The sequence below is a fragment of the Cervus elaphus genome, chromosome 6 (genome assembly GCF_910594005.1).
Source record: "Cervus elaphus chromosome 6, mCerEla1.1, whole genome shotgun sequence".
NCBI classification, from domain to species: domain Eukaryota; kingdom Metazoa; phylum Chordata; class Mammalia; order Artiodactyla; family Cervidae; genus Cervus; species Cervus elaphus.
Window position 1 is genome coordinate 41,800,881 of NC_057820.1, and position 15,576 is coordinate 41,816,456.

At 37.3% G+C, this 15,576-nt stretch overlaps 1 pseudogene; it reads right to left on the reverse strand.

The window, feature by feature from the left end:
• The window catches only part of LOC122696648, a 77,267-nt pseudogene extending 64,131 nt beyond the window's left edge, over window positions 1-13,136 (reverse strand).
• Between the last annotated feature and the right edge of the window lie 2,440 nt (window positions 13,137-15,576).

The window sequence follows — 15,576 nt, forward strand, 5'->3', positions numbered from 1 at the left end:
GAATCTTCTCCAACACCATAGTTCAAAAGCATCAATTCTTCAGCACTTACCTTTCTTTATAATCCAACTCTAACATCCATACATGGCTACTGGAAAAACCATAGCCTTGACTAGATGGACCTTTGTTGACAAAGTAATGTCCCTGCTTTTTAATATGCTAAGTTGGTCATAACTGTCTGTCCAAGGAGTAAGTGCCTTTTAATTTCATAGCTGAAATCACCATCTACAGTGATTTTGGAGCCCAAAAAAACAAAGTCATCCACTGTTTCCCCATCTATTTGCCATGAAGTGATGGGACCAGATGCCATGATCATAGTTTTCTGAATGTTGAGCTTTAAGCCAACTTTTTCACTCTCCTCTTTCACTTTCATCAAGAGGCTCTTTAGTTCTTCACTTTCTGCCATAAGGGTGGTGTCATCTGCATATCTGAGGTTATTAATATTTATTCCAGCAATCTTGATTCCAGCTTGTGCTTCATCCAGCCCAGAGTTTCTCATGATGTACTCTGCATATAAGTTAAATAAGCAGGGTGACAATATACAGCCTTGACATACTCCTTTTCCTATTTGGAACCAGTCTGTTGTTCCATGTCCAGTTCTACTGTTGCTTCCTGACCTGCATACAGGTTTCTCAAGAGGCAGGTCAGGTGGTCTGGTATCCCCATCTCCTTCAGAATTTTCTGAAGTTTATTGTGATCCACACAGTCAAAGGCTTTGGCATAGTCAACAAAGCAGAAGTAGATGTTCTTTCTGGAACTCTCTTGCTTTTTTGATGATCCAGCGGATATTGGCAATTTGATCTCTGGTTCCTCTGCCTTTTCTAAAACCAGCTTGAACATCTGGAAGTTCATGGTTCACATATTGCTGAAGCCTGGCTTGGAGAATTTTGAGCATTACTTAACTAGCGTGTGAGATGAGTGCAATTGTGGGGTAGTTTGAGCATTCTTTGGCTTTTCCTTTCTTTGGGAAAAGAAATTACAAATTTGCTATAAATATGTTTCCTTTTCAGCTTATAAAATTTAATCAAAGTCATGTTCTGGGTAAATCCTTCAAGTTGCAATATTCTTTTTTTTTTTTCCCCCACCAATAACATCTAGCTGAAGAAGGTAAAGCAGTTTTAATTTGGGAGAAAGAAATGGAGAATTTGTACTTATATAAATAACAGCAAAAAATGAAAATTATGTTTTTATAGTAAGCTGTATCGTTGAATCATCTCATTATATTTCTCCCTGTAGACAGAAATTCCCAGGTGTTTGCTTAAACAAATATTAGATGAAAGGAAAGGCAAATTCAGTTATTTCAGTTGCTTATTTCAGCAACTGAAATTAGCATGATGGAAATGTTCAGAAACAGGTATAATTAGAAACAACAGATGTGTTTTTATATATTGAGTTGCCATATTGTAATCACAGAAATAATCACAATGTCTAAGAAAGTCATATCTTTTAGATCATTAACATTATATATGTTTATCCATTGGTGTTGATGTGAAAACAACAATGCAATATAGACATTTCAGTAACTGGAGTCTTTTCTCCCAAATATGCTATTTTAAAAATATAGGTATTTTTTACAAAGTCACCTTGCTTTTCATCAGATTATATTCATCAAGAACATTCTTCCCACCATCATACATAGCAAGAAATCTCACTGATGCTGCTCATTACAAAATCACACTTCCTTCCAGCCTGTTGAGTGGGGTATGAGTTTGGTAAGGGGCACTACCTTTCTACTTGGTTAAGTTGAATAATAAATTATGTTAAATACTTTTATAAAAATAGTACCTGATCAAGAATACAGAATCCCTGCCAGTGATAATAAAATTGCTAACAATTGTACAGGTCATTTTTACATTCGATTAAGAATATATTCCACAGTGAATAATTCAACTGTTTGAGATAATAAGGAAACATAAGAACTAGAATACATAAGAATTAATTATTATAATACCTGAAATGTTGGAAGTTTTTGCCACAGTTTCAATTCATATTTCTAATTGACATTTCCCACCTGAGATATTACAACTCTATTGTCACATATACTTATATCTCAAATGGTTTCTACCTAAAGATAGATCTTTTTTCTAATAACAACTAATATTCTAACAAAACAAATTGTCAACAAAATCAAGCAAGATTTGCCAGTGATTAGAATGACAATGAAAGCTAAATGTTATTTCCTCTAAGCAATGCAACAAAATACTAATTTTACCTTGATGAGTTCTAAAATACTTAAGAAAATCCTCATCACTCTAATGTTTTGTGGTGTCTGCTTCCTACTGAGTTGATTAATAGATGTTAGATAATACGAGTTGCCCTAAAATGCTGTTAGGATAAAGGAATGAGCAGAATGCACTGTTAGGAAGATGACTTCATCCTATCTTTTTGAACTATATTCAGAAGTTTATAACTTCTTCATTTCTTCTTTTAATTATGTGATCTATTGTAGTCAACCTTCTGTCAATAAAATAAAAAGTATTTTTGCTTGGCTTCTATTGTTGTCGTTATTCAGTCACTAAGTCGTGTCTGATTCTTTGCAGCCCCATGGACTGCAGGATGCCAGGCTTACCTATCCTTCACCATCTACCAGAATTTGCTCAAACTCATGTCCATTGAGTTGGTGATGCCATTCAACCATCTTATCCTCTGTTATCCCCTTCTCCTGCTGCCTTAATCTTTCCCAGCATCAGGTGTTTTCCTGATGAGTCAGCTTTTTGCATCAGATGGCCAAAGTATTGGAGCTTCAGCTTCAGCATCAGTCCTTCCAATGAATATTCAGGATTGATTTCTTTTAGGATTCATTGGTTTGATCTCCTTGCTGTCCAGGGGACTCTCAAGAATCTTCTATTAGAAGTCTATATATTTACTCACAAGTTCAATATCCAGAGCTGCACTATAAGAAATGTAACTTTCAATTTTCAGAACTAAAATTTTAATATTTTTATAAACTTTTGATTTTAGGATAGTTTCTAATTTATAGAAAAGTTCAAAGATAGCACAAAAATTTCCATATTGTCCACACCCAGTTTACCCTCTTGTTAATACTTTATATTAGTATGATGCATTGCTCATATTAATGAACCAATACTGATACATTATTATTAATTAAAGTCCATATGTTACTCAAATTTCCTTAGTTTGTTACTAAAATTGTTTTTCTCAAGATCTTATGTAGGATATCACATTACATTTTGTCATCTTTTATCCTTAGGTTCCTCTCCACCATGACAGCTTCTCAAACTTGCCTTATTTCTTATGACTTCAACAATTTCAAGAAGTATTGTTCAAGCATTTTGTAGAATATGCCTAGACTGGTATTTTTCTTATAATTATACCTACTGTTATGGGTTTGTAAGGAAGACCGTGAAGGTCAAATATCATCTTCATTGCATCATATCAAAAGTACATACTGTTGACATGACTTAACACTGTTCATGTTAAACTTAACCACCTGTATTGAGATGGAATTTGTCAGATTTCTCTATTGTACAGTTTCTAGCTTTTTCTTCTATTCTCTACTGTAGTCTTCAGAACATGGCCATTATGTGCAGCCTACCTTAAAAAGTGGGAAGGTATACTCCACCTCCTGGAGGTTGGATCATGTGCATAAATTATTTGAAGCCTTTTTGCCCAAAGATGTGCTTATTTTCCTCATTTACATATTCATCATCAATATTCATTTTATATTTTGGGTTATGCTCCAATACTGTTGTGTGTGAATGTGCATGTGTAGCTCAAATTGTTTTATATTTGGCAACTGGAAACTCTTTCATTTGGTATCTATGTCCCTTTGACATACCTCTACCATTGCTTATTTTTTTTGTTTTTCATTGTAAGTTTTAGCACTAACTCAATTTCAGGCACTGTGAAATGCTTCAGGCCCATCTTGTACATGCCCTGCCCCAATATTTGCTAAATCAACTATTTCCCCATGTGCCCCTAGTTTCTTTCATTTGAAAATGGCATTAAAAACCAAGATATGAACACTCAGTGTATTCTTTGCTGCTGGGGAATTATTGCATGTAGATGCTCTCACTTAATTTAGCAAGGAAATTTATATGCATATATTAACCCATATATAGGGATTCCAGGTGGTGCAGTGGTAGAGAATCCATCTGCCAATGCAGGACACACAAGAGACATGGGTTCGATCCCTGGGTTGGAAAAATCCCCTGGAGGAGGAAATGGCAACCCACTCTAGTATCCTTGACTGGAAAATTCCATGGACAGAGGACCTGATGGACTTCAGTGCATGGGATCACTAAGAGTCAGATACAACAGAGCAACTGGGCACACACACACACATGTACGTATACATATCTGTAATTATTTCTCTATGTAACATCTCTTTATGCAAAGGTAAATATGACTTGGTTCTATTGTCTCCAGCTGAGTCCTTTAAGGCATGGATCATTCTAGCCTCCTTCTCTTGCTGAATGTACCCTTCCACTTTAACAGTGAGAAATCCCACCATTTATTTTCATAATTGTTAAATTTTAGGATACATGTACAGCATTTTCAGAATTGTAAATTTGCACTTCCATGTAAAAAAACAAGTTCATGTACTACTATATAGAGTTACCTACACTTCCCTTTGCTTTTAGTCTCATAGATTCCACTTACTTCCAAAGCTACATAAGTTGGTAGATTTTCCTTCCAAGCCCAATACGAGGTTGTTTCTTCTATCTGCAAGACAGTTATCCCTGGTAGCTCAACTGGTAAACAATCTGCCTGCAATGGAGGAGACCCTGGTTCAACTCCTGGGTTGGGAAGATCCTCTGGAGAAGGGAATGGCTACCCGCTCCAGTATTTTGGCCTAGAGAATTCCACAGACAGAGGAGCCTGGCAGGCTATAGTCTATGAGGTCACAGAGTTGGACATGACTGAGCAACTTTCACTTATATTCCTTTGTCACGGACAGTATTCCATCATAGGACTCCTGCCATATATATATATATATATATATATATATATATATATATATTTTTTTTTTTAATGTACCATAGGATTTTGGAGAAGAAAATAGCAACCGCTCCAGTATTCTTGCCTGGAAAATCCTGTGGACAGAGGAGCCTGGTGGGTTGCAGTCCATGGGGTTGCAAAAGTTGGACACGACTTAGTGACTAAACCACCACCACCAGCAACATCACCGTAGGATTTACTCTGAACTAAGTTCTGTGAGTATGCATGGGTGTGTGCTAAGTCACCTTAGTCCTGTCCAATTCTGTGTGACCCTATGTACTGTAGACCAGCTGGCTCCTCTGTCCATGGGATTCTCCAGCCAAGAATACTGGAATGGGTTGCCATGCCCTTTTCCAGGGGATCTTCTCAACCCAAGGAATGAACCACCATCTCCTACCTCTCTTGCATTGACAGGGGTTTTCTTTACCACTAGTGCCACGTGGTCAGGGACTTTATGGGGTATAGCCAATTAACAGTGCTGTGACAGTTTTAAGTGAACAGTCAAGGGACTCAGCCATATATATACCTGTATCATTTCTCCCCCAAATACCCTTCCTGTTCAGGCTACCACATAACATTGAGCAGAGTTCCATGTGCTACACAATAGATTCTTGTTGGTTATCCATTTTAAATATAGCAGTGTGTCCATGTCCATCTCAAATTCCCTAACTATCCCTCCCCCCCAGCAATAAACTTATCTCTGTAGTCTTCCCTTTTCCAGGATGTCATACAAATGGAATCAAGCAGTCTGTAGAATTTTCACACTGGCTCCTTTCACTTCACAATATGGATTTAAAATTCATCCATGTTGTTGCACAGTTTGGTAGTGCATTTTTTTTTTTTTTACAGTATTCCATTGGAAAGCTGTATTACAGGTTGTTTGCACATTCATCTGAGTGACATATTGGTTGCTTTGTTTTGAGTAGTTATGAATAAAGATGTTATAACTATCTGAATGCCAGGTTTTTTTTTGTGTGTGGAAACGGTTTCATATAAGTTGGGTAAATACCTAGAAGTGCAGTGGTTGGATTATATAGTGGAGCTTGGTTTAGCATTTTTAAACACTGCCAAGTTCTCTTCCAAAGTGAATGTTGTGAATTACCATCAATAATGAATGAGCATTCCTCAGTAGTAATTGGCTTTGCCCATTTACTGAATTTTAGCCATTTTACTGAAAGATGACACATGAGCAAGAGCTAAAATTGAGAAAGATGAGAAGAGCTGCACTGAATTTCTACATAATACTCAATCTCATTATTTCTCCACTTCTAGATCATGTATGAGCACTGGGATTGGGTACAAGGCTTGTGTTAGCATTTTAAACTGCGTTCTTTAAAGCGACTTGAGTATTCTTCCCTTAAGGGAAATTGTCACTGTGGTTTTCTTCAGTGCAGGCTTCAGTTATTTACCTTGTTCAAATAGCCCCTCTATCTCTGTCAGAATTCCTTTATTAATCTCCCTAGAATCCCTGATCTCAGTCTCCAAAGCCCTTTACATTTTTTCCCAAGCAGTTTTGGGTTTTGATCTGCCATTGCACTTCCAAGTCATACCCAGAGGGTTTCTTTACACAACCAAACAAGTCCAAGGGGATTCAGAGAAATCTCTTCTAGAGATCCTGTGGTTAACCTTTTATGTAATAATTTTGTTTTACTTCATTTCTACTACATATGGAATCACACATTGCCTTCTAGGGCACTTACATATCCACCCAAGTCTGTGACAGTCTTGGCCCATCCTAAGACTTCTCAGTCTAGGGTGAAAGGAATTCTTAAGTGAGAGTGGGAAGTGCAGAGACTGAAATGGCTCTCTGGGGAAAGAAAGGGGAACTGGTTGATCCATAGAAGGTGGTAATAAAATTTCGAATTGGCTATATTTACAGATAATGACTGCTCATTTTGTTGTTGATTTAGTTGCTAAGCCTTGTCTGACTCTTGCGAGCCCATGGACTGTAGCCCGAAAGATTCCCCTGTCCATGGGATTTCCCAGGCAGGGATACTGGAGTGGGTTGCCATTTCCTTCTCCAGGGCATCTTCCTGACCCAGGTATTGAACCCTGGTCTCCTGCATTGCAGGGGATTCTTTACCAACTGAGCCATCAATGATGGTGCTCCTGATTATTAGCAAAACATTACAGCTTCTCCAGGGAGTGTCTGTGGCTCTGAACTTCTAGGAGATGAGTGTGCTTTCGGAGGCAGCTAGAATAAGAACGAGACACAAAGCTGAATGATGAGCCCCCATAGTATCTTTGGTCCTGAAACATCTGTTGTGCCAGTTCTGCCCACTCTCGTTCCCCGTGAGATTTCCATGAATGAGATTCAGACCTTCTTTGCAAGGGATTCCTAAGATAACAAAGTTGGTTAAAATGTCAGTTTATTTATTGATAAAATGATAATTTTATTGATAAAATTTATTTATTGATAAAATTTATTGATAATCCTCAAGGACAGCACTGAATATCCTTTATCTTTAAGGTGTTGCACACAGTTTGAGTATTAACAGATTATACACTTTGTAAGTATATTTCTCTATTATTTTTTAAAACCATAAAAATTCCAGATATTTGATAAATAGTATTAAGTTAAAATATAGACAGATATGATTTTTCCTCAGTTTTATTTGCATTTGGTAACACTTTGTCTATGTCTTTCTACTCTTGATTAACACCCCATCTTTTTTCTCCTCCTTGATCCAACTTTGAATGTAAAAATACTCCATATTTGTAGGATATATGATTATCTGTGACCATTTTAACAGGAAGATAAATCACATAACATTCTATCTTCCTCAACAGTAATTCTTATTTAGTGATAAATTGACATGCTTATAAATGAAAAAATTTCAAACGTGGCAAGTTCATAGAAACTTTTGCTTTTCCTTTTCTAATCATTCAATTCTGTCATCTTGTCACTACTAAAAATTTTCATCTTTAGAACTTATTACCAAGGTCAATTTCTAACAATTCCTTTATTCTGTCACTATGAAAAAAAGAGACATTTGAGTAGAAGCTCTGATTAAAAATGAAGCAGTCATATAAATTGAACAGGTGATATTCTTTTCAAGGCTTACATTTCATTTTTATTAGCAGAAATTGTGTTTCATATAATTAATAGGAAGTTTTTCCTAGGTTAAGAAGCAGAAAGAAAGAGTTTTAATTATAATTCATAGAAATGTGTATTTATGTTTGGCAAAAATTAATAACTTCTAAATTCTAAATTTGTTTCAATGCCTGTATGTATCACATATCCTAGACTAAATCAGAGTTTTTCTGAAATTTTGTGGACTTTCAGGGTGACTTATTTTCTATACCTCCAGTCACTTATCCTTCATTCTCAATTAAAAATATTTTCTATCCATTCATAGTTATCTGAAAGTTGAATTATATATTCTGCTTTCTTTAAATGCTTGACAGGTGTCATGTAAATTTTATGTAAGCTTCATTCTCATGTTGTTTAAGAAAATTTATGTCTGTAAAAAGCTTGGAAGTAAAATATACATATTTATAACTTTACAGGTAAGTATTGAAGAAGATAATATATACATTGTTGTTTTTACTTATTCATCTTAGATTTCTTTAAACCGAGGTATAATGACATAAAAATTATATTAATTCCTGATATGCAATGTAATGATTTGATATTTGTATATACTGCAAAATTATCACTGCAATAAGCCCAGTTAATATCCATCACCATACACAGGTCAATAGATCACGTCTCACTCTTACCCTTACTGTTGCCTGAGGGGCAGACAAATTTGGTCCTAGTCATACCTCTCTATGCCAGTGCACAGTCTTCTCTCATGTTGCTTCCTTTGATTGAAATGGTCTTACTGACCTGCCTTTGCTGGGCCAAGTCCTATTCATTTAAGTTGCTACTTGTGGTAAATAGAATAATGGCCACCCAAAGACTGACTGGTTCCAAAGAGGAAAAGGAGTAGGTCAAGGCTGTATACTGTCACTCTGCTTATTTAACTTATATGCAGAGTACATCATGAGAAACTCTGGGCTGGATGAAGCACAAGATGGAATCAAGATTGCTGGAAGAAATATCAATAACCTCAGATATGCAGATGACACCACCCTTATGGCAGAAAAGTGAAGGACTAAAGAGCCTCATGATGAAAGTGAAAGAGAAGAGTGAAAAAGTTGGCTTAAAGCTCAACATTCAGAAAACTAAAATCATGCCATCTGGTCCCATCACTTCATGGCAAATAGATGGGGAAACAGTGGAAACAGTGGCTGACTTTATTTTGGGGGGAGCTCCAAAATCACTGCAGATGGTGATTGCAGCCATGGAATTAAAAGATGCTTACTCCTTGGAAGAAAAGTTATGACCAACTTAGACAACATATTAAAAAGCAGAGACATTACTTTGCCAACAAAGGTCCACCTAGTCAAGGCTATGGTTTTTCCAATAGTCATGTATGGATGTGAGAGTTGCACTGTCAAGAAAGCTAAGTGATGAAGAACTGATGCTTTTGAACTATGGTGTTGGAGAAGACTCTTGAGAATCCCTTGGACTGCAAGGAGATTCAATCAGTCCATCCTAAAGGAAATCAATCCTGAATAGTCATTGGAAGGACTGATGTTGAAGCTGAAACTCCAATACTTCAGCCACGTGATGTGAAGAACTGACTCATTTGAAAGGACCCTGATGCTGGGAAGGACTGAGGGCAGGTGGAGAAGGGGACAACAGAGATGAGATGGATGGTTGGATGGCATCACCGACTCAACGGACATGAGTTTGGGTAGACTCTGGGAGTTGGTGATGGACAGGGAGGCCTGGCATGCTGCAGTCCATGGGTTTGCAAAGAGTCAGACACGACTGAGCAACTAAACTGAACTGAACTGAAAGACGCCTAAATCCTAAACCCTTAAACTTGTGACTATTAGATTACATGGCCAATGAAAACTAAAGTTGCAGACAGATATAAGTTTGATAATCAGCTGATCTTGATATGGATAGACAATCCCAGATTACTTAGATATGTTCAATGGAATTTCAGGGCATTTTAAAAGTACCAAAGGGAGGCAGAAGTGAGCAAACCACAGTGATGGCAATATGAGAACAGTGTAACAACCATAGTTTCTGCCTTTGAATATAGAGGAAGGAGGCCACAAACAAGGGAATGTCAGTGATTTATAGAGACTGAAAAAGGAAACAAACTGCCCCAGAAGGAGCGCAACCCTGAAAATCTTGCCTTCAGCCCAGTGAGATCCATACTGGACTTCTGGTCTCCAGAACTGTAAGATGATAAATGTGTGCTATCTCAAACTACTGAGTTTATGGCAATAGTAACCTAGTATAATACCACAATGGCCTTAAATGGAACTTCCTTAAATATTTCTGGAACATCTAGAATAGTTCTCTTTGTCCTACTTCATAGTAGTTTTCTTAAATTTAATTGAATAAATATCCTTTAGTTAATGTTTGTTACCTGTTTGAGAATGTGAGCTCAAGGAAGACAGGGATTATGTACATTGTATCCTAGGAATATTCTCCGTGCTTAACATAGGACTTGCCTCAATGAGTGCTTTCTTGCATGTGTGTGTGTCTGTGTGTGTGTGTGTGTGCACATGCAAGTGTGCACCCATTTGTGTCCGACTCTTCATGACCCTATGGGCTGTAGTCCGGCAGGCTCCTCTGTCCATGGGATCTCCCAGCAAGAATACTGGAGTGAGTTGCCATTTCCTCCTCCAGGGGATCTGGACCCAGGGATCGAATCTGCATCTCCTGCACTGAAGGAAAATTCTTTGCCACTTGAGCCATCGGAGAAGCCCCAATAAGGGCTTGATAAATACTTACTAGATAAAACTGATTTTTCAATTTTAAATAAGAAATTGACTAAGGTGTGTCCTTCTATTTATCAAGGACTAATCTAAGGAAAACTAATTTTGATTTTTTTGATTTGGACTATGTCTGAAGTCTTTATTGAGTGAGTTGCAACACTGTTTCTGTCTTGTGTTGTAGTTTTTTGGCTCCAAGACATGTGGGATCTTATCTCCCCAACCAGGGATCGGATCCACACCCCCTGAATTACAAGATGAAGTCATAACCACTGGACCATCAGGGAAGTTCCAGGTCCCTGATTTCTTTATGCAAATATTTTAAGAAAGGGATCTCAGGACAGTAAACATACTTTGCCCAGGGGAGAACCTAACTAGTGCTAAAATGGCCTCCCTGTCTTCTGTATTTTGAAGGCAGAGTATTCTCCTTCAATCTGAATCCTAATCTCAGGACTATTTACACATAGTCAAAAAAATAGATGGGGTCATAATCCCGAAGAACTGGAATCTGATAGAACAGAATCTAATCCAGTAGCAGAGCAAGAGATGTCTGAGCTCTCTCCTCCTACATGTGCACAGAAGAAAGGCCATCTGAGGACAAGAAGGTGGCGATTCACAAGCCATCATGAGGTCTCACTAGAGACCTATTTTGATGGCACCTCAATCTTTCTGCCCACAGAACTGTGATCAACTTGTGCTTTCAAGCCACTCAAAAAAAAAAAAAAAAAGGAAAATATCCAGGTATTCTTAGTATAAATACAAACATTTATTTAAGAATTCTCTGGTATAAATTATCTGATATAAAAAATTAAAAACCAATAACTTTAAAATGTATAATATTTTCCACATCAGTGCTGCTTTCATGATAGTTCTATGTTTAAGGATTGATAAGTAACACAAAATAAGAAAAAAGAAAAACTTCTTTCTTTCCTAACACTTGAACGTGAAAAGGAATTAGCTCCTGGGATGATTGAAAATACTGTCAGGTCACAGAGGAATACTTGGGAAGTATCCAGGCATTTTAAAAAAAGACATTATCAAATGCCATAAATAATGTTTCTTTGAAGACCTTTCATAGTTCACACTGCCAATGCACTGGCATCTCTTTGTGAAGAACTGGTTCCAAAGTTTCTCAGCATAACCAAATTCCTAGGAAGTATAAGTAAATATCAAGAGAAGTGGCTGTTGGTGTTGGCAGATTTACTGGGACGTCAACCAAATCAATTCAGCAAAGAAGACTTAAACTTACTTACAGAAAGTAATCCTTGCATCTGTTTCTTAGAAAACTCTATTCTGTTATTTTTGCTTATTGAAATTGTTGTCAGTCTGTAGATTTCAATAAATTATTTGAGTTGATTTCAAATAGAGCTTTTATTTATTAGTAGCCTGTATATTACAGTGACCTCTGCATGCGTGCGTGTGTATAGTTGCTTCAGTCCTCTACAACTCTTTGCAACCCTATGGACTGTGGCCTTCCAGGCTTTTCTGTCCATTGGATTCTCCAGGCAAGAATAATGGAGTGGGTTTCTGTGCCCTTCTCCAAGAGATCTTCCCAATGCAAGGATGAAACCTGTGTCTCTTACCTCTCCTGCATTGGCAGGCGGATTCTTCACCACTAGCACCACATGGGAAGCTCATAATGGCCTCTACCCAAAGTCAATTTACCAAAACCTATTATCTTTTATGTGAGAAAAGGCAGAAATATTAACTGTAGAATTCATACCATTTTATTCTACTTGAAACTGTCGTTAAGCATTTAAAAAAAATGACTTGTCACTCAAAAGTAAGATTTCTTATTTGTTAATGAAGCCAGATACTAAGAGGACACCAAGAAAGTATGTTTTAATACTCTGAATTAATTAATTGAATAAATATGTGTAGGCATTTATTATGGATCATGTGTTCTACTGGAGTCTTAGCAGAACTGATGGTCAAATAAATCTGTGTGATATAGTGGAAACCATGATAAACGAATACAAATACATATAGTTCATTAAAACACAGAAAAGAGAAATAATTCCCTAAGGAGAGAAGCTTCTTAAAGAAGAAGAATTGAGCTAAGTCTTAAAAAATAGGTAGAAAAATGGCTGTTTTGTGTTTGATTTGAATTCACCAGAAAGAGTGCTTTATTTACTTCTAGTGTTCATTACAAAACAAATATAAGATCCAGCGGTCTAAATTTTTTTTTTTTTTTACTAACAAACACCTCTACTGCATATATAGTATATACACATTGTACTGTATTACTATAGAGCTTGCAAATGACATGGAAGAGAATATGGACCCCACATGTGGGGTTTTTCTTGGGCCCTGATCAAAGATTAGGTAGTTGAGTGGAAAACTTCTTGTATCAGAGGGATAAGCTATGGGTACAGACAGCCTTCTGCATCATCGTGAGCCACCAATGCTGTCAGGAGATGATGGCCAAAGAGCTGTCCCACTGGGCCTGCTGCCCTCGCTACGGCAGGGCTAAGAGGGCTTCCCAAAGGTCTGAGTCTCCCATCCTTGGGTCCAGCCTCCCATCAACCCCGCCGTTCCCTCTGTGGTGTGTACCCTCAGTACAGCTGCTGACGCCATCACACTTGCCCCTTGCCCACTTCAACCAAGAGCCCTTCCCTAAATCCTCTCTCCAAGCTAATCTCTCAGTGACTGCAGACGCCTGGGGTGGGGGCTTCTTCATCATCCTGTCCCCCACCCCAGCTGCAACTGGAGCCAGGCACCTACACCCTTCACCTTCCCCCGAAGTGTCCCAGTGTTCTGAAGAAACCCACAGAGTGAGTGCTGACCCAATGCTCTATGGACTCTATCCTCCCTCCAACTACCCCAACCCCTGGGAATGCTGCCCATGCCCCCCCACCAAAGCAATTCACACTCACTCTGACCCTGGTCCCCTCTAATAAGCTTGTGTCCACAAGACACCAACTGTGAAAAAAACTATATACACATGTAAATTACTATGTATGATTTTACACAGATATAAGAAATAACTTTTACATTTTAAAGTAAGAAATGTTTCTACTTTAGTTTCTACTAAAATGCTTATAATAAGATTAAGGTTCTCACTACAAGTTAGAATGTAGAAATTAAGTTTATAAGAAACCAGCACTCTCAACATAAACAAAATGAACAAGTCAGGTAAGTATAAAATCTTTACAGAGTTTTTTTTATTTTGGTGGTGGCACCTTTTGTTCATTTGTTTTGCTTTGCTTTGTTGTCTTACCATACTAAGAAAAGTAAATTAACTTGTGGCAGGAAGTCTTTGAGATGTTCACTAATGATCCCCTGGTTCTTGGCATTCTCTGAATGTGAAATAGTGACCCTTTGAAGGTTGTGCATGGGTCGAGGAAGATAATAAAAATTTCCTTAATCATTTCAGATTTTCACTGACTGCATTGCAATAGCATTCCAAGTCTGTGTACCAGGTAGATGAATAGTTCCAGTGTCCCAAAAGCTAGGGAAAGGGCAGAAGAAATTCAACCAAATGATCGAAAGAAAACATCCCCAGAGAAAAAAGGCTGGCAGCCAGGAGCAAAGTGAGACCGCTCATGGTTGGGAAAACTAGAGGTAGTTTAGAAAAATACAAAGGAATGGCTAACATCTCTATAATGCTTAAAGTCAAAGCCTTGACAAAGGAAAGTCTACACTGTACTCTCAAAATATCTGATGATAATTATGAACTGAGTCTACCTAAATTTGTAGCCAAGTCAATGCACAGTTCAATTACAGAACACTCGATCACCACCCTAATGTTCTTGTAGAAGGTAGGTTTGCCCTTTTCTGGAGGTATTATTTACTTTAGTCGATGGGCTTCCCTGGTGGCTTAGCAGTAAAGAATCCACCTACAATGCAGTAGGCCCAGTTCAATCCCTGGGTTGGGAAGATCCCCTGGAGGAGGGCATGGCAACCCACTTCAGTATTCTTGCTTGGAGAATCCCATGGATGAAGGAGTCTGGCAGACTACAGTTCATGGGTCTTAAAGATTTGGATATTACTGAAGTGACTAAGCACGCACGCACACACTTTAGTTGATACTTTATTTTTACACACAGTGAATGTCATACAACCAGAAATTATAATCTACTTTATCAATGATATCTACAACAAGCAAAGCACATCATTCAGATATCTAATACTTCAGTGAAAGTGTTAGTAGCTCAGTTGTGCCCAACTCTTTCAGACCCCATGGACGATAGCCTCTGTTCGTGGAATTCTTGAGGTAAGAATAATGGAATGGGTACCCATTCATTCCCTTTTCCAGAGGATCTTCCTGACCCAGGGATGGAACCCAGGTCTCCTACATTGCAGGCAAACTCTTTACCCTCTGAGCCAATAGAGAAGCCCAATAATTCAGTATTCTCTTTCAAATACAGATAAGTGTTATATCTATGACTTGGAATAAATGAAGTCATACATATTTGGTATATTGAAATTCTCTCAGTTAATATAAAAATACATTAATTATTACAGCATTAGACAATGTAGTATTTTTAAATACTTAAATAATTAGGGTAATAGATTTTAATTGCAGAGAGGATTATGAGAGTGTGTTGAGGATTATCTTACTTTTTGAGCTAATAAATATTTTTGTGTTTAAACAATACCAATCAGAATAATAGAGATGAGGGTTCTATAATCTTTGCAGAAATTTTTTACAAAAATAAATTTAATATTTCATACTTTATTTCAAAAAGTGAAAAAATCAATGATCTTGCACTTCATTTAGATAGAATATAAAACTATTGAGTGTAAAAAAAAATAAGAACATTAAAGAAGAATTAGGAACACATTACAGAAAGATGCTTTTCTTCAACATAAACTGAAAGAGATTATCA